The following is a 25445-nucleotide window of genomic DNA, read 5'->3' as shown; positions in this document are numbered from 1 at the left end:
TGTGAGGGGGAGCTCATGTCTAGGGGCTCAACATGATGGAGGAGGTCAACAAAATGAGCTTGTGATTAAAGACAAAGCCTTGTATCATCTGATAAAAGAAAGAAATATAGTTGAGGGACACATAAGAAGGAAACTGGCCAACAAAAATATTTCTTGCCACAGCAGGATGGATGGATGGATGGCAGGCAGGCAATAGGTGAAATCTGCACTCATCAAAACAAGAGAAAAAAGAAATTTCAGCATCAGCACACAATATAATGAGTGCAGGACCCTTAGCTTTGTGTAATAGGAGGGAACTGTTAAATTTTCCACAGAGCTGAAGCATGAGGACCTAGAGAAGCTCGGGTCAGAAATTGCAACTCCTAAGTATGGGTGACAGGTAGGAAGAAGATTCTGTCAGGGTTGTTCAGCCTAATTCAGAAAATCTCCTTGTTGACACCATAACTAATTTCACAAACAGGCTTTAGGTCTTTTATTTACCATGTGTTATATTTACTGTGCTGGGTGGCAGCAAGTTGTCCATTGAAAAGTCTGAAGAGAAAGGGAGGTAAATTGGAATAGAATGGCTACTGTGATATTTCTGTGAAGGGCTACATTTTCAGGCCAGGTGTAAAGAGACATGAGAAAAGAATCACAACTGAACTTGTGGAACTTCTAGAGGAGAAAAAGACAGATGAAGAAAGTCCTTCACAGAAGTTGAGGAAGATAAGCCATCAGGTTGCTCATGCTCAAGTAGTAGATATCTGGCAAATCAGAAACAAAAATTATTAGGTGTTGGCTCTTACATCAGCATGAACCTGTAAGAGATTTTGCAAGAGCAACTTTAGTGGAACATTAAAAAAGTCAGATTCCAAAGGGCCTGAAATAAAACAGAAAACTCATATAAACTCCAGGCAGTGATTTATGCTTTTTGTTTGCTATTTGCATAGGAGTGGAAGGGATTTTGTATATTACCAAGTCCATTCCTCTGCTGCTGTAAGCAACTGTATCTCATAGTCTATACATTTACTAAGTTTGACAAAATAAATTCTATTTCTTTCTTAGTTTTAGTGGAAAGGTGGAACAGAACTTCGGTCTTTTGATATTCAGAAGCTTTAATTTATGGGTTGAATTTATTCATTACTCATTAGTAATCATTTGTTCTTGTGTCATCATTGTCCATTTGCTCAAGTATCTTTTCTCTTGCTTTAGTGCCTAACCTGAATGTATTTATAGAGAGCAATTATATTCACTCTCAGCATGAATGAGCTTAGAGATGAAAGGGAGAAGGAAGCAAACATGTTGCTTCAGCCTAGACCAGCTGGAAGCTCTTTGTTCAGACTCATGTAAAATGTTTTGCAGCAGCTGAATCTGGAAGCAGCATTTGTGCAGCTCATAGAAATATGATACAGATCTCACCACCTCACCTCACAGCCAGATGAGATGGGAATGGTCATAGCAAGCCAGGGATGTTGTCTGAATACCCATGGGTGCTCTGGACCTGAGAACACCAAAACTACAGTCTAGCTTAGAGAAAAAACATCTGCTTTTGACGGATGTAAACACCCAGGGCGAGCCATTGTAAGCATTTCCCACTATCACTCGTATTTTTCTAGTGTTGGGAGTTAGGTATCTGTAATGGGTTATCACTACCTGTGCTTATTTTGAAGAGTTATTGTCTGCTGTAGACTCTGGAGTCAGTTCAGTCACTCTGGAGCGTGTTCTTTCCTAGCATTGTTGCAAGGCTCTGTCCCAGAGCTCGTCACACTCAGCATAATCAGAAAAGAGCAGGGATTGCCAATCTTTCAGACTTTGTGTACAAATTTCTAACACAAAACAGACTGAATAATTCAGTCACAACATTCTCCACCACAGCATGTGTTCAGAAAAGTGTCTTAAAAGAGGAACCCTTAAGGGAAAGGCAATTGCAGTAAACTATTCTTTTGCTTGGTGGCATCTCATTGCCAGCGAAAGCAAGCACAGCTGAACATCTATACTCTGAAGTGCTGGACACTTGATATGTGTGATTGTGCCTCATCCCTTTGGATGTAGATCTTAACTGCCTGAGAGCACTTTGTTGTGAACTGGTTTTTAAAACATATCTTGTATAGGAAGGGCTTTTAGATCTGAAACTGTTTATTCCTCCTACCTATGTATCATCATTCCTGTGGAAAAGTATGATTTTTTTCCAGTCAGAATAGTCTTGGGATTCCACCGACTGTAAAAGCAATGGAAAGTTAAGGGCCTTTAACTCTGTTGAAGATGCATCATGTATAGTAAGATCAAGAAACAGAATAAGATGCTGACCATTGTACCTGCAATAGATTAGTTACTCTGAGGAATAATGCATCTCATCAGCACTTTTCTTCTGGAAAGTGGTGTTTTATCTTGTCTTAAAGCTAACCCCAGCCCTGTCCTTGTAAGTGACCCTTGTGCATCCTCATGTAAGGGCAGAAGTTGTAGAAATTTGAGCTCTCTCACAGTTCAGTACAAACCATTCCATCTTTCCTAAGGGAGATAGAAATACAAGAGTAGTGCAGATCAGGGTTGTGGTGAGCTACATAAGGAAGCTTGTGCAATACCTGATTTAAGTGTAAGATTCTTACAGGGGTTTCAGGTAGAAAGAAAGATGGTGTGGTTTTCCATGGTGTTTCTCAAAGGAGGTCTGCATTTAGATTCTGGAGACAGGTTTGAGTTCACCTGGTCCTTTGCCCTGCGCTTGCCTGATCAGGGAGGGAAGGTCCCATGGCAATGGAGTAAAGGATGTTGCAGTAAATAACCAGAAATCAATTTTGGCAGCCTACTCAGTGAAAAGGAATGAAAAAGCGGAGGTGGCAGGAGGGGTTTTTAAGGCTTTCAGGAAGGGTGGTTTGCTCCAGCAGCAAAACACAGAGAGAACTGAAACAACAAGGACAAATGCAGTGTGTGGAAAGAGCCTGTTGGGTACTTGTCTTTGCACAACAACTTCTTCATCAAGAAAACAGCTTAAACACAATGAGTAGAGCAATAAAACAGTTTGCTGGCAGCGCCCTCACCTGTCTCCTTAAAATATGTGACACGCTGGTCCAGGTGCAGATTTTAAAAAAAGTAACAGCAGACTGAAATCAGAAAAATGTGGTGACCAGGCACAGAAGGATGTACTCAGGTGCTTTAGAAGCATGTCCTACAGGAAAGGTGCTTGCATCTCCCACAGGGAGAAAGAATTGGACCATATAAAAGCATTTCCCTGAATCACATTTCACCCACAGACTACCAGCTGAACCCAACAGCTAAATAAGTCTCTCTGTAGGAAAATTTTAAATTCGGAGACATTTTAATACGAAAATATAAAATGTTTATCTTCAGGCTGTGTCAGGGTGTTTGGAGAGGACCAAAGCAGACAAAAAAAAATTGGAAATCTGTGATATCAAAACTGAGTATCTTTTTATTGAGAAAGGTTAAAAAAAAAAATTTAAAAACTCTTACTCAAACTGTAGGAACCAGTACAAACTTCAATTCCTACAAAGACCTTTATTTTCATTAGACAAAACCTGTCTGCTGTGAGAAGACTCACCAGGCTGTTTCTCGTGTTATAAAAATATGAAATGCCCAACATAACCAAGAAAAGACCCAATCTCTCAAGAGCTCCAAACCCAGACAGGAAAAAGGTAAAGCTGCCCTGAGGAGCCTGGGCACTACTCTAATGTCAGTGACTGACTGAAGAACATCCCCAGCCTTACAGTGATGATCAGCAGGGTCAAGCTCTCCAACTGGTGTGAAACTTCATCTCCTTGAGATCTGGCATAGTTTGGACAGTTCTGTCTAGGTGCTGGCACTTAGAAGTCATGGTCCAGATCAGAGACTACTGTGCTAGGCACTGTATAAAGATATCACAAAAAGACATGTGGCAGCAATGCCACATTGTTGTGAGATTTCTTTTTGTTTTAATTGGAAAAAAAAACCCTGCAGTTATCCGATGCTCTAGGTCTATGTACAAAGCACATTTAAAAATACAATAGGCATTCAAATGGGAACATTATTAATTAAAAGCCTCCATGTACTGTACAAATGAAACATTCTTCTCTCTACCTACTCAAGTCATTCATTCAGAAAAATCCTGGGAAAATAGTTAGGCTTCGCACTGTGCCCCGTAGGTCAATGTATTCAGACTCCAACAGACCAAGTGGGAGGAGTGAGTTCCAGAACAGCAAAGTCTTCACTGAGAACTCCCTCTCAAAGGGAGCACATTCAGAAATGAGCATGCTCACAGGAAAATGGCTCTAGCTCTTTACCCAGCTCCAATTTTAAATGAGTCCTTTAATATATGTGTGTCCAACCAAGGAAGAGATGCTGACCTATGCTCCTGCTTGCAGCACAGCAGTGGGAAGGACTTGGAAGCCCTGTAGGGTTTCAGACCCACAGCTTGCCTGCCTTATTTTTTTTCCTACTGTATATGTCCTAAAGGTATCAATTTATACTATATATTTATATTTATACCACAAAAACCCCTTTTCTCTATGCCCAGTTACCCCATGTCCCCTTTATTTAATAATAGTGGTGTCCTTGAGAGTTAAACTGTCCCTGGGCAACTCACTGACAGGATGTTCCAGGGCATATCCGTAAGTGCTGGTCTCACAACTATTTACTTTTACAAAAGTCCCATATCAAAAGTCCTTCTTTAGTATAGGGATGGGTCAAAGTCTGTCTGCTGAAGCTAGAGCCAAATTTCCCCCATGCTTTAAAGTTTGGTGTTGTATTTCAGATCCATCCCCTAAATCAGACTGGCTTTCAGTGTTCAGATCAGAACAATCCCTATCTTATTTGCTTGCTGGCTGCAAAACAGTAGGAAGATTGTCAATACCCTGCCCAGGCTCTAATTAAAAATCCAAACTCAAATTCAATATTTCAAACATTATTTAAAATATATTAAGATAGTCAGTCTATTGCTGTTGCTCATTACTCTGTTGAAACCTAATATTAGTAACAGCATGTACAGAGGACCTGGAGCATGAATTAATAATGAGGAGCTTGTGCTGGAAAACATGTGAGAGCCTGGTTCCCTGAGCTGACAGGCGTCCGGCAGGGACTGGTTTGCTCTTCTCTACACACCGATCAAACCGTCTGCTCAACAAAATCATTGGGAAGGAAAGTATTTCTGATTAGTTTTTTTCCTCTGATAACCATTTTCCAAAAAATTTTCCCAAAGATAACAGGTCATCAGAAATGAAGGGGGGCACACTGGAGGAAACCCTTTAGCCGAATGGCACTGTGCTATGGATCAAACAGCAGTGCTGGTACTTGAGTATCACCCTCCAGTGGGGGAGGGCCCCCTGTGCCCTCAGCCTGCCCTCCTCTGGTTCATGAAGTCTCTTCTTGAGGCTTTTGAGGTGAGGTTTAATCAACTCTTTCCCTCTTTCTCCTTGTCCTAACAGAAAACAAATCTGAACAAGAACATAGAGCGTGTGGCTTGTTCGTGCTCTTGGCCCAGAGCAAAGGTATTGAAGGTGTTTGCAGGTTTTCTGTAGGTAAGAGCAAAGACTTAGCAGTTCAGTGAGCTCTTCAGGTGATGCCAGAATCAGGAAAGATATGCAAGCTAGAAAATATCTGCATCACTTGTAGTATGCCATACACATACATTTATATATAATGAGCATGTGTCTACAGTACGTGCACATAAAAATATTATAGTCATGTAAGCTGTATTTTAGCCAGATCAGTGATATAATATAGAAATTAGGTGTATTTATTCCCTTCTTATGCATGCTTTACGGGAAACCAGCTTTCACCTGTCCTCCCAGTGCCCTATGCTGGCCTCCGCTGCCCGTGCACTTCTCTGCTGAGGGTGAGCCCAGAGACCTTTGTGCTTCCTCTGTGCATGGAGAAATGTCTTCAGCATTTGCAGAAAACAATCATTGCTGAAGGTGTTTGTGCCTTGAATTTTAGCTGAACCCTGGTCTTACACAACCTTTTCCTTTAAGATGAACATACTGTTAACCAAAGTGCAGCATTCAATTCTGTACCTACTGCCTTGTTCTCACCCTGTAAATTAAAAGGTGTGAAGGAGAAGGAAATTTGCCATAGTGAATGAGAGAAATTATTACATAATTTTGTGTAATTTTTGATGCAGGAAACAATTTTCTCAGCGCACCTGTTGAGGGGAGAAACAAGGCTCCTTCAACCATCAATCTGTGGGACCTCAGAGCTCAGCCTGAAAGCAAAGGTGAAATGAAATACGAAAATTGCAGTGCAGCAGAAGAGGAGTCGGCTATCTGTGGGCCTCTGCTGAAATCCCATCTTTCGGCTAGGGTTTCTTGTGCATTTTCGTGTTTTGGTCACCTGACAGTAGCTCTCTGGCCTAATTGGTTTCCTAGTTAACAGACTAAGTAATGATGTAACCAGAGTGTGTGGGAACCAGACCTGTGTGACAGATACAAATTTTCCCAGCCATACTAATTTTGCCTGCTTACCTGGTTCTGTTGCTGGTTATCTGGAAACTTGAACTACTTAAAGGATATAATGAGCCCAGCAAAGGTTGAGACACAGCTTAATCATTTAACATAAAATTATCTCCTGCTGCAAAACCTATTAACTTGTGAAGTCCAATTATTTCTGTTACTAAACAACACTGTGTTCTAAGAGATATGGCTGTGTCTACAGCTTTTATTTACTTTTTCTGTGGTTGGCTGAAGTGAAAATTAGTTGTCTTTAGCCTAAAGGAGCAGATCAGCTCTGTTCAATTACAAGCCTGTCTCAATAACCACTTTCTATTCTTGACTGCTGTCCCCAGGCACACTCCCACAGTGTTGCTCGTTTGTGCTGGTGACTTTTGTAGCTGAATATTGTTGCTATTGCCTGTATGACAATACAAGGGTTTCAGAAAGGCTCCAGCTAAGATCAGGGTCCTGTTGAATTATATGTAAACATATAATGAGAAGCAGTCTTCTAAATGCAAAGTGGTTGCATCCCAAATATGTCTGATAGAGGTGGTGGTGGTGGATAGGAATGCTTTGCAGCCTCAGAGCTGAGCCTCTGAAACAGTAATTAAAAAAAAAAAATCAGCACGAGAAACAGCCTCATGTAAAATAATCAAATTGGGAAAGGAAGGTGAGAGAGAAAGGGAATGCCTGGCACGGAGGAGGCCTGACCATCTTCAGTGTCCACGTGGTGGGCTAAGAATGAAGGTCTCTAGATGTCTCTCTACTGTAAAGTAAATAAAGTCCCAGTAAGCACATACTGCTCATATTGAGCAGCTTGAGCTGGGAATCTGCCTGGCACTTGTCATTTCTGTGGTCCGCAGGGTGTTCCCTTGCACATCTCTCTGCACAGCAGTTAAATATTTTCTTTCAAGTTAAGGCACCCAGGCTGCTGCTGGATGGGTTACACAGCCTGGGGCAAACTTTGCCATGACCCTGGTGGTTATTGTTCTGCAGCAAAGTGCAACTAGTATGGCTGTGTCTGATATTCTTTAACAGAGGGGAAGAAAGTTTTATGTTTGTGTGCATCTGGCTGTTCTTTCACTTTGCACTCACACACACATTTGATAAATGGAGGTAACTGAGAGCAGAAGCAAGAGACTGGACTCTTAAGGTGATGTGAAACTGGCTTATGTTTTTCTTGAAAATAGGACTCAAATGTGATGACAGAAATCATGAAAGTAGCAGGGCTTTGCATACACTGATGTGGTTAATCCAGTCAGTAAAAGTAATGTTAAAAAAACGGACACCCCACAGTGTTTCAGTATCTTTCTACCCGAAGTTTATACGATGCCTAACACGTATGCAATGGATCTGAGGCCTGACATTTATTTAAACTCTTTGGGAGCAATATCAAACATTAATGGGGATTAGTGTTAGAACTGGTGTAAACATAGCAAACAATCTGCTGTAAGTGTATGCTCACATTTCCATATGTTATGTAGGTAAGCAGAGCCACCGCAGAGGAAAGAAACCCGGAGATGTAGTTCTCAGCTAACTGCCTCTGGGATCCTTAGAGGCAGACACTAGTAGGGCACAACTATCTCATGATATCACTATCTACATACTCATAAAATGCTCTGTCTAGAGTTGCAATTTAGTTTTGCAAAAGGTAAGAAAGATTTAAAGAGATGCAATTCCATTGTGCAAAACCACTAAAAAACAGATTAAAATGATTTAGTACTTCCAGGTGCACTGTAATTCTTGGCAGGAAAAGCTAATTCCAGGTGTGTAACTTCAAAAAAAACCTAAAACCAAAAACCCAACAAAAATCCAACCCTCTTGTCAAACCTGGATAAAAACATCAAGTTAGAAAAACAGAAGCTAAACTAGGAACAAAGTCCAAAGTACAACTGTGGAAAGACAGCCTCTCCATTGAAGAAATTATTGCATATAAGTGAATCTCCCTATTACTTGAGTAAACATAGCTTGATTCTGGGCAATATTTCAAAAGAGATAAAGCTTTGGCATGCATGAGCACATAGAAAGATGACACGTTCACAGTGGGAGGTATGAGGTGGGGTTTCCAGTAGTGCCAAAATTTATCTCACGCATACATGCTTAGGGGCCAGATCCAAAACTTTACTTCCAGCTGCTGAAGTAAAGAGTAAATCTTTCCACTGTCTTCAACTGGTTTTGTATTCAGCATTCACTCTCGCTAGGAGAAAGGGAGGGGAAATACATTTGTTTCCTTGTTTGCAGCCAAATCATTTACACATTTTTCCTTCTTTTAGGCCTGGGGAACTCTTGTCATTAACTTCCTCAGAGGCAGGTCCTTAATCAATAGATCAAAATATAAACTGTACCACAAAATGGAAAATACTATTGTACCAGCTAAAGTTATTTGCTTCAGCAACACATGTGGTAAGGGATATTATTATTCCATAATAGAATACACATTGATTCATTTGGCACTTTTTTTTAAAAGAGTTTTTATTTATATGATGTGTTTATGGACAAATATGCATTGAATGCTTTTTAAGTCCTATTATGGTTTGGTTTTATTTCCACATGTTCAGATGAAATGACCATTACTGGGCCTAGAAACCTACAACACTAATGGAAGTTCTTAGAGTCGGTGCCAGTTTTATATCCTGCAGGGGTAGTTGCCACTATATTAATATCCTGCAGGTCAAGTTATTTCTAAAAAAACCCTCAACATATTTTGCAGGTTCCATGCAATTCAATATAGCATCACCCTTAGTATGCGCCAGTTTTGCATCTGAATTAAGAGCCAGGGATCAGACCTCCAAGTACCAGATCAGACCTCCAAGTAAGCAGGTTTTGCAGAAATCCATGGCCACACAGAAGGAAAATGGACATGGCAACCTTGTCTCCCCAAGGTCTGTGTGAAAATTCTTTAGGAATCAGTGTTCTTGCTCTGAAAGAGAAAGAATGGTTGGGAAAACTGGGCCCTCTGCTGCCATGATCAGGGGCTGGGTGCATGGTGCTGCATTCAGCTGCTTTTGCTCCTGTGAATAAACAATTTTTCCTGTGCTGTAACCTCAGTTTAACAAAAAGGGGGTAGAGAAACCCAATCCTTTCCCAGTCACTCCCTGACTTTTGGCACTGCTGTCAGCCGTGGGAGCCCAGGCAGGGTCGTGCCTGTGCTGGCACATTGGCACTTCCGTGAGGTGAGAATGACACACAGGAATTATGGAAACCTTTCTGCCTTTGCCTTGGCACTGCTGGGCTGGGTGGCCCTTTCTTGTGGCAGAGGAGCAACAAGGTGTGACTGTGCACAGGGCCAGGCAATGAACAGCCCAGCTTTGATTGCACAGGTCTTTCTGGGGCCTCTCCTGTTCCCACACAGAACTGTGTGCACGGAGGGGAGGGGAGGGCACTTTTCATTTCATTTCTCCTCTCACTGCTGAGATTGCACTAAGTTGGTACAGAGATCCTTATCTCAAAGCAGAAAGTGAAATAGCCAGCGTTGTCACTGTTTGAATGCTCTGCAATATCAAGCTCAGGAGGCTCTGATGTGATTGCCATGGCATTGCTGTCAATTAGAAGTGGTGGTTCTGTCCAGACTCCAGCATTAGGGCAGACGGGGTCCAAAGTGGAGTTAAGGGTGTATCAAACCTAGCATGAAACTGCTTTGGGTTTGTGACATTGTGATAAACCTGTTTTCCATTGAAAAACACTGAGGGGAGGTATAATTCTTAGCTGTCATTACAGACTCCCCAGACTATTAAGTCTGCATAAATATTAAAGCTTGTTATTTACATTAGAACCATTATCTTTATAGATATTGATGCTTGTTAAATGATTCATAATGCATAATTCATTCAACCAGTCCTGCCCTTTTCTCTGTTTATTATTCATCTGCAAATAGACTTTGATTTTTATAAATTTGTTCATTATTCATATTACTCCAGACTCTCTACAAAAACATATTTTAGTGGTTTCCTTTGCTTGAAATCTATTGTCTCCTACCCTATTTTTATCAATTTGCTTCCGTTGTTGCTTGAAGATTGTAATTGAACATTTAATAACAGACCTGAAACTCCCCCTGACTTAACAAAGATTTACAGGATAGCTCTGGGGATTCATGATACTGCTTCTGCCACTGCCACACAGCCACTGACAGGACACAGTCTGCAGTCATTCATACAGCAGGCTCTAGCTTTTATTCCCACTTGTTGGAAACACAATAATCCATAGAGTTCTGCAGCACGTGGCCAGGTTCTAAAGTCTGGGACATTAACTTGTGTGTTTATGTACAAAGCAAGCGTAGCAAGGCAGATTTCCCTGCACCACAGCACACTGTGATTCAAGGAGAGAGCACCAGAATGGGATTTCAGATATCTGCTTCAGGTCTCCAGCCAACCATTTCCATGCAGAGTTGCCTCTCCATGTGCCTCAGTCTTCCCTTCTGCAGATTGGTATCAGTGTTGCTTGAGGAAGATCTTGCTCTGCAGAGAGCAGAAGGAGTAAAAAATGCTCCTGGCATCTAACTTTAGGCACAGATATTAACTTGTTTCCCCTGAGCTTCCAGAAAAGAGCTGTGAGAAGTTTCTCCACTGATTTCTATTCTTGGGGTTGCTGTTCAGAAACATCTCCAAGCTGATCCCTCACTTCCTGTTGGAGGGTCTGGATAACCTCACCATTTCAAAGCTTGGGTGAAGTGCCTGAAGAAATACTGCCAGGCTTCCAGAAACAGAAAGTAGTTCAGGAAATAAAGTATAACGTGTTTGTCTCCGATCCAAATACTTTGATCTGTAAGATAAGAATAGTTAAAAAATAACAAAAAATTCTCTTTGTTTTCAATTCAGTTTGTCACTATTCATGATTAATTTATTTTGGATGCACTTCTGAGAAGTTGCTATCTGCACTATGAGCAAAAAGAAATCAAAACCATATAGTAAAAAAATCAATTTGAGGAACTAATTTGTTATCTGAGTCTACAAATAAATGATTGTAGCAACTGCAATAATTAAAATTGTTTAAAATGCTTGAAGAAAAATGAAATTCCTAAAGATTTTTAGAAAAAAACGCCAAAAGTGTACACTTCAACATTTTATCATTTCAGAGTAAAGTTTGAGGACAAAGAAGTCAAAACGAAGCCATTTTTGTTTTAGTTTGAAATACAGTTTTCAGTTTAGTTAGAAAAAAAGAATTTTTAAATTTTTCTAATGATTGCTTTCTCCATTACAGACTGGTCTCAATGTCTTTTATTTTACTGGAAGAAAATGAAGGGAAATTATATTTATAAATACTGAAAACTTGGAAATGGAAAAAAATGCGAACATTAAATTGGGCTCAGAATCTTCTCCTTTCTTCTAGTTTTTCAGCTGGAAAAATATGAAAAATTGCCCTGAATGAAACAATCCTCCTAATTTCTAATATTTCTTCTCTTAAAAATTAAAAACATGGTTATTTTGTCCTCTCATGTTCTACATGTTCTCTGTTTTCTTTTTTTTTTTTTTCCATGCAATGTCCTTCCACCTTGGGCTGGTGTATTATGGAGATAAAGGGTAATTTAGACTTATTTCTGGAGATCAGAACCCAAACTCCACCCAAGCACTGGAGGAGCAGCAGCACTTCAGTGCATTGCAGTGCCTGGGGTTGCAGTTCTGATCTGAGTTTAGACCATCCATTATCTCAGTCCACCACACTCAGCAGAAAATCTATGATTTTCTTCATGCCTATCTCAAATTCAACTGATAATGAGTTATGAAGAGAATCAGAGTCCATGGACTGTAACAACTTCCAGTCCTGGTCTCCTGATGAGTGAGGAACTACAGTACTGCTCATTTCCACTGGTCCTCATTTATCTTTCTGCTTTCTTCTTTCCCTTATACCATGAGTCATCCAACATTTGACGCCTGGGGACTCCATGTGTAATTTTTTTTTCCCAGTCACTTTTGTCCCCTCCTCATGCAATGCATTCACACAACCCCTGTGAGCACAGAGAAGCCCTGGCCAAAATGGCTCAGCTTCCTTCCCAGGGTGTCAGAGAGCCAGGAAGAAAGGTTTGTTCGAGGTCTTGGCTCCCTCTCCTGGCTGGCTCTGCAGCAACTTTCAATGAGATTTTAGCCCTTCAAAAATTGGTGTTTGCTTACTGCCAATGCACACATGAAACAGGAGAGAAGAGCACTCTTGTGATGAGATTCTGGTTTTAAAAAAAGTAAAATTAGAAAGTTGGAATTAGAAATTAGAATTAGAAAGCCACTAAAAATATATTAAGTAAAATCATCTTGGGTTTTGTATAGACTATTTGAAAATGTTTATTTCCTGCCAAGATTTCTTGAATACTACATACATATGAGAAAGGGTCTTTTTAAAATTTGGGGGTTTTTTTCTGGATTACCTGTGTTTTCTTTCTGACCTGCAGGCTCTAGACTTCTACTTAATAAACGTCCCAATACAAGCTGTGTGTTATCCTTAAACAGTGGTAGCATTCCCCCTACCTGCTAATTGCTTTATTTGTCCTTACTGCTTCCGTTCCCTCATCAACAAAGGCTTGCTTTAGCATAAAGGGCAATGAGGTAGAACATGACAAGGAGAGTGGGAGCCAGAAGAGTGAATACTTCTGTAATTACACAGTAGCCTGGAGTAGCTCTTCTCAAATCAATTATGTAGCCTGGATTGCCCAAAACTTTGAGGACAGGGCCTTTGCTTTAATTTGCCTATGGAGCTATGTGCTCCAATAATGGGCAAAATTCTTCCCTTGTTACTAGTTGCCTTTTATCAGAATCCACATAATTCCTTCCTTATTTATTTTTCTTTAATTACTTTATTAATAGTACATTGTATTTAGCACAGCTACAAACCAGTCATTGCAAACTGCTTTGCAAACATTACCAAATGAATTTCCACCTTGTCTTATTGAAAAAGTAATTCCTCGTCCATTTTTCAATGGGTAAAACAGGCAAAAGATTGTAATGGAAAGTGATTAGAAAAAGCAACTGGAAAATCATCCATGAAATCCTGAAAAAGTGTAGTTGCAAAGTAAATTGTCAGATAAACCAAGAATTTAACTCAGCAATCAAAATATTTATCCCAAACTCTATGCTTGCTGTGCACTCCTCAGATTTATCCTTATTGGGACTTTATAGCAAGCATTAAACCAAGATGGAATAAAGGCAAAATATTGCCAGTGCCAAGATTTCAGTAGTTTTGGAAACTTATTTTTGCTGTTGCTGAAGAGTTTACTAAACAGAATATGGCACATAACAGGGACAGTATGGGTTTAAGGAGAATGAGCATCTTTATTGTCAGCTGATTTCACAACTCCATGCAGGTCTCATCTTCCAAAGGCTCTAGCTCATTGTTACATAAGTCAGTCTCAGAACTTCCTTGGCATCAGTGATTGGGATTTGGTCCATATGATGGTCACTGCTTTCATGTGTTTCTCATTTTTTCCTTCCCTGTGGGACACAGAACAGAAGCTGTGTCCAAATGCCTGTGAAAGTTTGGAACTAGGCAAAACTTTGCTTTTGATCCCTATTTTCTTCATAAATGAACTACCACTAGATAATGAGCAGTCAGAGTCCTGGTTGTTTTATTTAAGCAATGGCTTCAGCAATGCTCTAATGTAAGGAAGGAAATACTTTTGATGATACTTTTAAAAGGCATTACAGCCACTGCCTGAAAGGAGAAGCTTCCAGGAGGCAGAAGGGAGGCCAGTGAAGATGTTCAGGTAACTGGTTCTTCAATAACAGGGGTGTGTATGCAATAACAGAGATGAAGGCCTGAAGTGAAAATTTGGCAAAATTTTGATTAACTAAAACACTGAAAAAAGAATTCATATTTCACCATTTGAAGCTTCTTAGACTTTTCTAATTAACTGCAAGTAAATTTAGATTGAAAACATTTTCAGACTTGTAGCTAGAAAAGAGATGAACTCAATGCCCATTCATGAAAGAGATGAACTCATGCCCATTTGTGATCATGTGTATTTGTCAGTGGAAAAGGTTTATCTGGAAAAAAATGTGTCTGGCTCTAGTTGTAGTCTTATCTGCATAACCTGTAATAGAATAACTATAGCTATAGACAGACTTTTGTTCTTTTTGGCATAGCTGATCAATTAGATGTGTAGGATGGAGTTACAAAAGCTCTTACAGTTTGCAGGAGTTGCTTTGCTCTTCATGGCTGTGTGAACAGCATGGTGCTAGAAATGATGTTACAAGGAGTGAATGATATTTTGAAAACCGAGTTGTTCTTCTTTATGTCATGTAGCTAAAGCCCTCAATTGCCACCGGTTTCCCATAGGATTTTGATGCCACAGAAATGCACATGAAGAGTCAGTCCTTGCTTCAGTCTGTCTTGAATTCAGAAAATAAAGGCAATGGTGTTATGACTCTTCACAGGAAGCTAAGGGTCAGGCTAATTTTTATTCTGGTTTGGTTTTGGGTTTTGGGTGAGTTTTGTTTTCAATCAGCTTTTTAAATTAATTTTTATTTTTGATGCACTCACCATCATTATATCATCTTTTCAGTAGCAACCCTCATTGGCCATAAGTAACTTACCCAAAATCTCTGAGGAGGTCTCTGGGAGAGCAGGCAACTGAACCTTTCATATCTATAATGACAGTCAATGCAATCTTCTGGATAGGGAATAGATGTAAACCTTCATTCAAAATCCATGTCAGGTTCAAAAACACCTTTCAAAAGACAGCTGACCTACTGTAGGATTACAGTTTCAGGTGAAGCAAGCCAGAGCCAGAGCAGGTCCTTACTGAATAACCTGCTGTGTGCAAGGTGAAAGCAGCACAATTTCCAGGCTGCATCCGCTTAGAAAGTCCAAGGATCCATGGAGAGCAACTAATCGACAGGGAATGAACCAGAGTATCAAGATTTTTCTCTAGTCAAATTGGGTGCCAGTAAAACTGTCTCGAGGCAAGAATGAAAAGTTTAATAATTTATTTATGCATATAAGCTGGAGTGTAGCCTTGTCACTGGAGTGTCACCTCCTGTGCCTGAGCATCCAGCCATGTCAAAAGGCAGCACCTTTTCTTTTCTGTAACTCATTAAATTGTACTGGAGAAATCCAAACGCATTATCACCCTGATATTAATTTGCCATGTTAGTCACTGCTGTAATTCCCAGATGGTCAAGAGAGCAGAGAATAATTGTCATTTGGAAGGAGACAGTATTACACAGTTAGATGGAAATCACCCCCTTAAGGATTTATAGGAAAACAATTGGTGCAGTATGGTGTCCAGCTACGTCCCCAACTACTGTTAATGCACTTGTGAAGGCATTAACACATTAAGGTTTGAGCTTGGCTCCCCCTTATCTTAGAACAGCCACCAAATGGCATTCTTGCAATATTAACTTTCTGTCACTTCCAGCTCGAGATGTGACCTAGAGTAAAAAGCTTCCTATCGTCCCATCAGCTCCCTTAACTACTCCCTTTCAATGCATGTTAATTTTGTGCCTTCGTTTCACAGTGCACAACTAGAAAAAATTAGAAACTCATAGTAATATTTTTCCAGCTAGAAGAAAACATTTGCACTGTCAAAGTTTAAGCTAATAAAGTCAACTTCTGAAGTTTCTGGAAACTCCAGAAGTGCTCAGCCTTACCACACAGGCTGCAGGCAGGTGCGCTACAAGTATTTCCTTGCTCATATATCACTACATTTGCTAAGCAAAATGAAAGTAAAAGCAAAAATGAAACAGTTCTCTATTTCTTTAAACATTTGGCTCTTTTTTGTAGCCATGTACTGCATGCACACTGATAAAACATCCCCCATCCTGTAAAGGCTCCCTCCCACCGAAACCAAGATCAATTTATAGAACTTAAAAACTCTTGCCATCCCCCCCAGCCTGTCCTGACAGACAGGGGCTGTGTCATGATGATCAGAGGCTCGGGCAGCAGCTGGCAGCCCAGGCTGGGGCCACAGCTGGACAGTGAGAATTCCCCTTTCTGCTGTCCCAAGCCCACGGGCAGAGAGCAGACAGCACCTCCACTTCGAGCTGCTGAAGGAAAGGAGTTACAAACTGCAGCCAAAGCAGCATATTTTACTTGTTGTTTATGTTGAAGCTCACTTTTTATGTGTCTAAAATTAAGAATAATAAGCATAACAAAAGTGTTGATGAGAAATAATATATGAATACATTTCTGTGTGGCCAGCCTGACCTGTGGAGATGTGCATTTGGGTTTTTAGCTGATATACATGGTATTTTGCTTTGCCAGCGCAAATATCTCTCCATCTTCGAGTTCTTACAAGTACTTATTCACTGCAAGGTGGAAGAGAAGGCTTGGCAGAGAGCAACTGCATCCAGTGAAGATTTCCCTCAGTCCGTAGTTGGATCCAGAGGGCTCAAAACACAAGGGGGAAGAAGGGGCTGCAAGCAGCCTGAACACTCTGGGAAAAAGCATCTTTTTCACTGGGAAAGCAGAGAAAGCTGAAAAAACTAAGCCTTCCTTCATCCAAATCTTTTACCTTTGAGGGTTGGGGGATTTTTGGTGTTGTTTTGTTGGGTTTTTTTAAGGGGGAAAAGGCTGAGGCTGGGGGGGATGGAGAGCAAAAATGCTGACCTTAATTAATGGAAGGCCCACTAGAGCCGAAGGAAAGGGTTTGGCTCTCAAGGCCTGGGCCTCCCCCTGAGCCTCTCCTGGGTGTAATGAGAGAGCTCAGCTTCATTACTGGCAGCTGAGGGGAAGGGTCACTGGGGCTGGATTTGCAGGGCCCTCATTGAGGGATCACTCCATGCTGAGAGAAGCTGGCCATGCTCTTGGACACCTGGTCATTAACATTGCTAATTAGCGGCCATTAATCAGGGCCCTGGGTTTTTTGTTGTGTGTCACTGGCTCAGAGGAACCAAGTGAATAAGAAGATTGTTTCATTACCTCCACAAGAGGTGGAATGAAAGCAGTTCCCATCAGCTCAAGATGAGCTGAATTAAGAGAAAGGTTAGACAACAATTTAAGATGAGCTGCCAAGGGGGAGCTGGGGGACCTGAGCTGTCCTCTGAGAGGAAAACCAGTCACCTATAATTAATGAAATCTTCCACAACCTCACTCTAATCACCGTGTGAGCTTCTCACCAAAAAAAAAAAAAACAAACCAACAACCCTATCTTTCACATCGGAAGAACCCTAATTTATCTGTTTAAGAAGTTCTAATCTTGGCAAGCTTTAATTCCATAGGATTTTTGCACTATATATATATATATATATACACACAAAATGCAAGGATATATATATAAGTATACACTCACCATAGTGTGAGTGTGTCCCTGTGTTTGTTTCATATATTTACCTGAGTCAGCAAAGATGGTTTTCACACAGCCAACCCCACTGAGAGGGGGAGGGGGGGGGACAACAAAAATCTGTATTAAAAAGTCTCCAGACAGTATTTAAAATATTTATCTAAATGCTTGTATTTTATATGCTCTGACTCTGAAAGCATTGAAGAGATCTGCTGGTTTTAAGAGGCAGAATAATTAAAGATGAGTTCTGTTTCAGTAGGTTAAAAATGACATGGGAAAAATGATAGTTATTGGCATACATAGGAAAAAGTAAAGAATTTAATTAGCAACCAGATTGTTAAAATGCAGTGTTCTCCTCCCATGCTCTATTGTCTAACTTTTGTGGAACAGGTGCCTAATTTTCCTAATGGGATACATTTTAATTGACAAAGTAGTTTGATTGCTTCACACCAATTTTCAGTTCCTTGCTTACTTTTCATATAATAAACTCTTCTATTTCTACAAACTCAGATGCCCTCTAGAAAGTAATTAGAAGCAGGTTTTATCTGCCTGTCTTTTTTTATAATCCACTTTTTGATTTCTAAAACCAACTAACGAAAAGCTTGATTTGTTCTGCTGATGTGTGAGAGCCAGTAACTTTTAGTCATATGCACTGAGCATTTCAATCAAGTTGTTTGCATATCCATTCATTTCAGAAAGACTCTCAAAATGGATTACAAACATTTAATTGTAAGAGGAATAAAATAATTAAGGCAGTACAAGTGGAAGTTAAAAATATGCCTAAGGATTCACAACAGTTATTGGATCATTCTCATCATGGGGCATAAATTCCTTCTTGTAGTTTCAAAGGACTTTATTCAAGTAGGCACATTGCCTTTCCTAACAACAGAAAGTAAAACCATGTTTCTTATGTATGTGATTCTCTTTGTAGAGCTGTGAGATTGGTTAAAATGTCCATAAAACTAATCTTTGGAGCATTGCAGCTGGTCTGGAATTCTATAATATGATTTCTGGGACTTCATGGGAAAGTTGAAGGCTCAAGGGGAAATTACACAATGAACAGCTGAGAAAAAGTTGCATTCTGGCACAGAATCATGCAAATGGGGCACATTCTTCAGTTTTCTCATGACGGATTGTCTCTGAAACTACTGAGCCAAGTTGCTGAAATGCTAATGAAGGAGAAGCATCAATGAGCGGTGTCATCCTGGGGGCTTCTGAAGGGGACAGAGTAGGAGATGGAGGGAGGGGGCGAGGGGGAAGGAAGGAAGGAAGGAAGGAAGGAAGAAAAAGAGAATGGAAAGAAATGGAGCAGGAGTTTCAAATATTGGGGCTGGCCCCTTCTTAAAATTAAATGGGGGGGCTGGGGAGAAATAGAGCTGGGATGAACTCTGGTGAACATGTCACTCTTGGCTTATAAAAATGAATAAAAGCACTTAAAAGCTAAAGAGTTTGGCTTTAACATGGGGGAAGTGAGTGTGGGCACTGCTAACACTGGGAGCCACCCTTCTGTTTGATACATGAGATGGGTGTAGGTCCCCAGGCTCTCAGCAGGTAAGGCATGGGGAGGCACACAAATGTTTGAGGGACACCAGTGCAGGCAGCATGGGTGACAAACAGGAGGACCTGGAAGCCATGGTGCAGCAGGAAGACTATGACATCCTTGCCATCATGGAAGCATGGTGGGATGACTCACACAACTGGAGCGCTGCAGTGGATGGCTATAACCTCTTCAGAAGGGACAAGCGAGGAAGGAGAGGCCGTGAGTAGCCCTGTGTGTTAGGGAGTGGTTCAACTGTCTAGAGCTTAATGATGGTGATGATAGGGTTGGTGTTTATGGGTAAGAATCAGCCAGTGTGTGCCCAAGCGGCCAAGAAAGCCAATGGCACCTGGGCCATTGTAGTGTGGCCATCAGGACCAGGGTAGTGACTGTCCCCTGTGCTGGGCACCGGTGAGGCCACACCTCACAAGCCCTGTGTCCAGTCCTGGGCCCCTCACTACAAGAAAAACATTTACAGGCTGGAGCGAGTCCAGAGAAGGGAAACAGAGCTGGGGAAGGATCTGGAGCACAAGTCCTGTGAGGAACAGCTGAGGGAGCTGGGGGTGTTTAGACTGGAGAAAATAAGACTCAGGAGGGACCTTCTCACTCTCTACAACTCCCTGAAAGGAGGTTGTCGCCAGGTGAGGATTAGCGACTTCTCCAGGGAACAAGAGATAAGACAAGAAGAAATAGCTTTAAGTTGCACCAGAGAAGGTCTAGATTAGATATTAGGAAACATTTATTCACTGAAAGAGTTGTCAAGCACTGCCTAGGGAAGTGGTGGAGTCACCATCCCTGGAGGTATTTAGCAGATGTGTAGAGAAAGTGCTTAGGGATGTGGTTTAGAGGAGGACTCGGCAGTGCTGGGTAATGGTTGGACTTAATGATCTTAAAGATCTTTTTCCCACTTAATAATTTCTATGATTCTAAGGAAAACAGGATCCCATTACAAAACTGTGAGGGAATGGAGTAGGCCTTTTACTTGTCTCTAAAAATTGTTACTATTTGCAATTTTTTAAAAAGCCCTTTAATCATGGCATAGAATTTGTGCACTTCTATTTGTAAAGCAAAACAGTTCCTTTTCCCATAGATAGGTGAGCTTTATAACCAGATTGCCCAAAGCTGAGCTACCAAGGCTCATTAAATATTTGGCTTACAAGTACTAGATCTTGAAGAACATTTATTTTAAAAATACCCTGCACACTACATTTTGCAGACTTTCAAAATTGTTCTGTTCTCTCTCAGACCTCATGGTAAATGGCCAAAGGTCTCAGCAAGTTGGTACTGAGCTATTTTGAACATCTGGCTGGTGGTTGCTTCCCGGCAGTGTTCCCGGAGGAGCTGCCGGGTGGTGAGCCCTTTAAAATATGGCCCTCAGAACTCCAGATGCAACACGTGTTATTCAAGCTTGTGGAAGGGCTTTGAAAAGCTGGCAGCCACAGAGGAACAAAATCCAGTCATCTGCCCTTTGTCCTCATTGCTGGTGAGAGTAGAAAATTAGTAGGTGTCTTAAGTGTTGTGCAGACGGGAGGAAACCAAACTCTCAGTGTTTGGGTCAGCGTGAGGCAGGGCTGTGCAGTGGATGTGTCACTGGACCAGCGCTCTAAAGCCCTGGGTATTGACCTAATTTATAACCTCTGGCAAGTGCCTTAACCCATTTTTGTTTCCTTTCCCACTTTTTTCCCCTCAATGTGTCTATTTAAATTTGCTGAAATTAAGGTAACTATCTCTTCCTATGACTTTTTATGTTGACTACCAGGATGTGGCCCCAGCTTTACCTGGGTTTTTCCAGTGCTGCTCTAATACATACAGAGATAAAACCAGTAGAGCACAGTTGCACAAAATGTGAAACCTGCCATATGAAATCTTTCAGATTAGTCTGGGAATGGCTGTATTGGGCCCACAGTAGTTAGGTGTGTTATTGTTGTGTGTAATTGTGCTTTAATGGACTGCTTTAATGGTGGTTTTTACTGCTTTCAAGCCTCAGCTATACTTACAGCCTTAGTTTCACAAGCAGCCTTTAAATTTGGTACAAGTATTTGCACATGCAAATCACTGGGTGGTGTCTGCCTGCCCACATACTGCTCTTATTTAAGTTACATCTTGTAGCATTATTACAGAGTCCCAGAGCTCTGGGCACGGAGCAGGACTTATGCAAGCACCGGTTTCCCTGATGCCACAGTAATGCCAGCAGAGAGATGCAGGCAGGTTGGGGACATCAGAACTCTCCCCACAGCAGGAAGTTGAGGGTGGGGTCAGCATCCTGGTGAGCAAGTTATTGCCCGCCCTTTTGAGTTGTTTGGTGGGAAAATTTTTGTAGATTTATCCTCCTAAAGTGAGAGGCAAAGCCCAAAGGTGTTTTTGACTGAAATAATCATGAAGACCAGAGTTGACTAGGATCTGGGTTGGCTATTTGATACTTAATGAGTGAGTGATATGGGGACAAAGGACCAGCTATGGAGGAGACACTTAAAGCACAAGTGGCATGTGAGGAGACCTCTTTGGGTAACTGACTCTGACACCTCAAGGAGTTAAAGGAGGGGACAAGCAAGCAGCTCCTCCCTCATGCAATCCACACTATACTGCTTTTAACCTGCAGGGAAAGGGCTGATGGCAACACAGAGGTGTACACATTGGAATACAGAGTCTTTCTTATTCCCTCATGATATTTCAATGACTGTAATTAATGTGATTATGGATGTCATTCCTGCTTTGCAGGACTCACACCACCTTGGCTGAGTCCAGACTCTCCATATGAAGCCCTGTCCTATGCAGTGGTGTCCCAAAATGAGACAAGGCATGCTTGCCCAGGGACCCCTGCACCCTTCTCACCACTGCAGACATCTCCCACTAGTTAGAACATCCCACCCTGCTCCCAGCCTGAGCACACTGCCCCTCACAGACCCCTGGCACCAAGTTGTGACTGTGCCAAATGAGACATTTACTCCTCCTTTTTTGCTGGCCTTTCTGAAATATCTTCCATACTCCTGCAGGTGACGAGGGACTTCTCACCTTTGGAAATTCCTGCTTGTGCTGCTGCTTCCTGTCACTGTTTTCCCAAGCTGGTGCTGTAACTTCCTGATTTGCTGTGGAAGGATTGTTCTCGCAGCCCATCTGCACTATTAAAAAAGCTGGTAAGTGCTGAGATGAAAATATGAGCTGTTTTCTGTAGGGTGGCTCTACATTTTCTTAACTGCTGGAAAGTATGTGTGCATTGGGAGGAGCAAGAGAATGAGAAGCTGGTTGGATTGTATTGCTTTGATTTAAATAAAAAATAGATTCTTCTTTAAGAGCTGGAGGTACTTTGGTGCTTAAGAAGATTTTACAGTGTTCTACTCAAGCAGCACTGAAAGAGTAAACAAATTAATTACAGCAAAGCAACCACAATGCAGGATAGGGGATCATGGGGCAAAGCAGGCCAGTATAAAAAAAAAAAAGAAAAATCCATACATAAATAAACATGGATGAAAAAGGGAGCCTGAAAGCACAGTTAAGGCCACAATCTAGGACCAAGGAGAAAGTTCCTATATTAGCACCCAAAGTTTTGATTGCATCTAATGAAAAAAAAAAAATTAACTTTCTTTATCTCTCAAACAGAACTTTTCCAAAGTCTGTAGATGTAAATAAGAAATTTTGTTCAAAGGGTCATCTCAAATGCTATATTGTACACAGCAATGTGATTACAGTGAACAAGAATTAGGAGATCCTAAAACACGCTGACAGCCCCTAACATGCCTTATTGTGCTCCAGTGCTCCAGCTCGTATGGTACAGTCAGGGGACCACACACAGTTCATAACAGTCATAATGGAAAATTGTACAGGCTGGTCTAGCTAGGCATAATTGGATGGGCAAGAAATTGAGTTTTCCAGCTTTCAGAGTTGTTTACTTGACCTGTTTTAATTTTAGTTGAGATGGAATAATACGTTTCTCCAGGAAATAGCCAGGAGTTGTCACTTTTTAGCCTAATAAATCTCATCTTCAGGAGTGTCTCTAAGAAGTTCACATTTCTAATGGCAAAGAATGCAAACTGTTTTGACACTGTAGATTAAATTCAGAGTAGTTGTACAACTAACAGCATTTACACTGAACCAATTGAACTGCTTGAAAGTTTTATAGGAACCAACACAGGTTTTTTTCACGATATCACTTGACCTGCTCTCTCCCACTCTGCCAGCCTGCAATTTACTACTTCTGACATATCCTTAATGCAAGTCCTGGTGTGCCAGCGTCACCTTGAATTATGTTTATTTTGAAAGCTTGTGGACATCCCTGCTGGCCCCCCCCAGGGAAAAGCACTTTTGGACTGACTGCTGAGAATTAGTATTGGACTGTGTTTACTTTGCTCCAAGTCCAGCAGGTCTTTGGGCTGAAATTTGAGAAGAGGCTACCAAGCCATTTTTAAAAACAAATGGGTCTAAGCCACACAACTTTGTAGGCAAACATACCAGAGGCTGCAGAGCTCAGAGTTGTTATGTTTCTTCAGGCAAGTATCTCTTTATAAAACAATGTAATAAATAAGGAGGGTTTGCACCAGCACGGTGTCTTTTGGCTGGATTATTGTCATGGTGTCATTGGATTCTGACAACACTCAGCTGGCCTGCATATCTCAGCTGAAAGTTTTTGCCACACGAGTTTTGGAGTGATTGAAAAAGCCATAAAAAAGTGTGAAACTCAACATCCTGACATATGAGTCAAGGCCCATGAGAAGAGTTGTCCCCAGAGGGCACCAATGTTTTGGGGTATTCCTCATTGCCAGAAAGAGTCTTTGACATCTTAGATAGAATGGCACAGGTTAAATCAGCCTTAGACTGTTCTCATTTACATCTCAGTCTGAATTCCATTATCCAGTACCCAAAATAAGGTATTTTTTAACCTTTCCATTTCTGTGTCAATCTGACTTGAGGTTTCTTAAAGTCACTGAAGCCAAGCACCATTTTCCCAGCAGCACTCATCCAGAGGGATTATTGGAGCTTTTGAGTCTTTCAATCTTTTTTTTTTTCCCAATGGTCAGTTTAGCAATAGTTTTATTTATCAAAACATGGGACTGCAGCATAAAAGAAAGATCTCAGTAACTTACAGCTTTGCAAAAATCACGGTTGGCACAAGCCAGGAAAATAAGCCATTTTAAGGCAAAACATTTCTAATAACTGAATACTACCAGAATCTCCTCCCCACTCCACTCCCCTCTGTCTGAACCACACTTGTCTATTTGGACCCTGGTGTGTTACCAGGACACACTGGAAGAAACTTGCCTGGTCTTCCACACTGATTTGAGTTTCTCTGACTAAGTGGAAAATTTGCCTTGACTTCATGGCAGCTGGATCAAGCTTTCTGCAACTAAATAAAGGATCCCATTTTCCCAGCTTTTGTATGGTGTCTCAGCACTGCAAAATCTGTTCAGGTTATTAAAAATAATTATGTCATCAAACTGATTTTTATTCCTTTATGTTTTGGCTTGAAAAATAAAACAGAAAAAAAAAAAGCATAAACTCATTAAGCCCTAATCTAAAACAAAAGTTTGGAGCCAAATGTCCATGTTCAGTCTTTTCATTCTGTAAACAAGAGTGTCCTATTAGACAGAGATAACACATAAGGGGTACAGATGACAAACAACACATTCATAGGATCTGTATTCACTCTGAACAGAAGGAAAAAGAAGTGTGTATTTACCAGTAATTAACATGTTAACTAGTGTTTGGTGAAATCCATAATATGATTAAAAAAATAAGAATTCCTGGATTACAGGGAAGAGCAATTACCTAAATAAAAGCAACTGAAAAGTTGTCCAGAGGTATATAATAATAATAATAAAAAAGATCCCCCTCCCCAGTGGGAAATGATTACACAGCAATCCATGCCACTTAGTCAAATATCAGAAAAGGATCCCATAGACCCATAATTAGCAATGTAACAAGCAGAGCCTTGAGAAAACAAGCTGGTCCTCAAGACAATAATCTTCATTGCTAGCACCCATCCAACAGCCTGCGACTCAAGGAGTGAAAGAGGCAGGCGAGATAATAAAGGGACCTAACAGAGCCAGCAGGAAAGTTCTCCATGTGCTACTTTGAGTGGCCTTCAAGGGGGTAAAAAGAGGAGAGCTAGGAGGGGGCAAAGCAGTCGTGCCCTCCCCTCCCTAAAAAGAGTGAAAAAGAAAGGAAAAGAATCCAAGTTGCTTCTGCAGAAGCTGCCTAGCGACACACAACTAATTACTGCAACCGGTCCCCTGTTTGCAGATCTTGTTATCAGTAAAAATAATAATAAAATGAGCCCTAGCAGTCTGGATATCTGCAATTACAGTGTGAATTGCATGAGAGG

At 41.0% G+C, this 25445-nt stretch overlaps 1 long non-coding RNA gene across 8 annotated transcripts in view; it reads left to right on the top strand.

The window, feature by feature from the left end:
• Nucleotides 1-25445, top strand: part of LOC138114711 (uncharacterized) — a 316350-nt gene that overhangs the window by 259839 nt on the left and 31066 nt on the right. For all 8 annotated transcript variants that reach the window (XR_011152739.1, XR_011152737.1, XR_011152743.1 and 5 more), the window contains one exon: nt 22123-22263. This is a non-coding gene — a long non-coding RNA (uncharacterized lncRNA). The remainder of the gene's footprint in view (nt 1-22122; nt 22264-25445) is intronic.

This window comes from Aphelocoma coerulescens, chromosome 9 (assembly GCF_041296385.1).
Source record: "Aphelocoma coerulescens isolate FSJ_1873_10779 chromosome 9, UR_Acoe_1.0, whole genome shotgun sequence".
In the NCBI taxonomy this organism is placed as follows: domain Eukaryota; kingdom Metazoa; phylum Chordata; class Aves; order Passeriformes; family Corvidae; genus Aphelocoma; species Aphelocoma coerulescens.
Note: the sequence above shows the minus strand (reverse complement) of the source record. Positions and strands in the feature narration are given on the sequence as shown.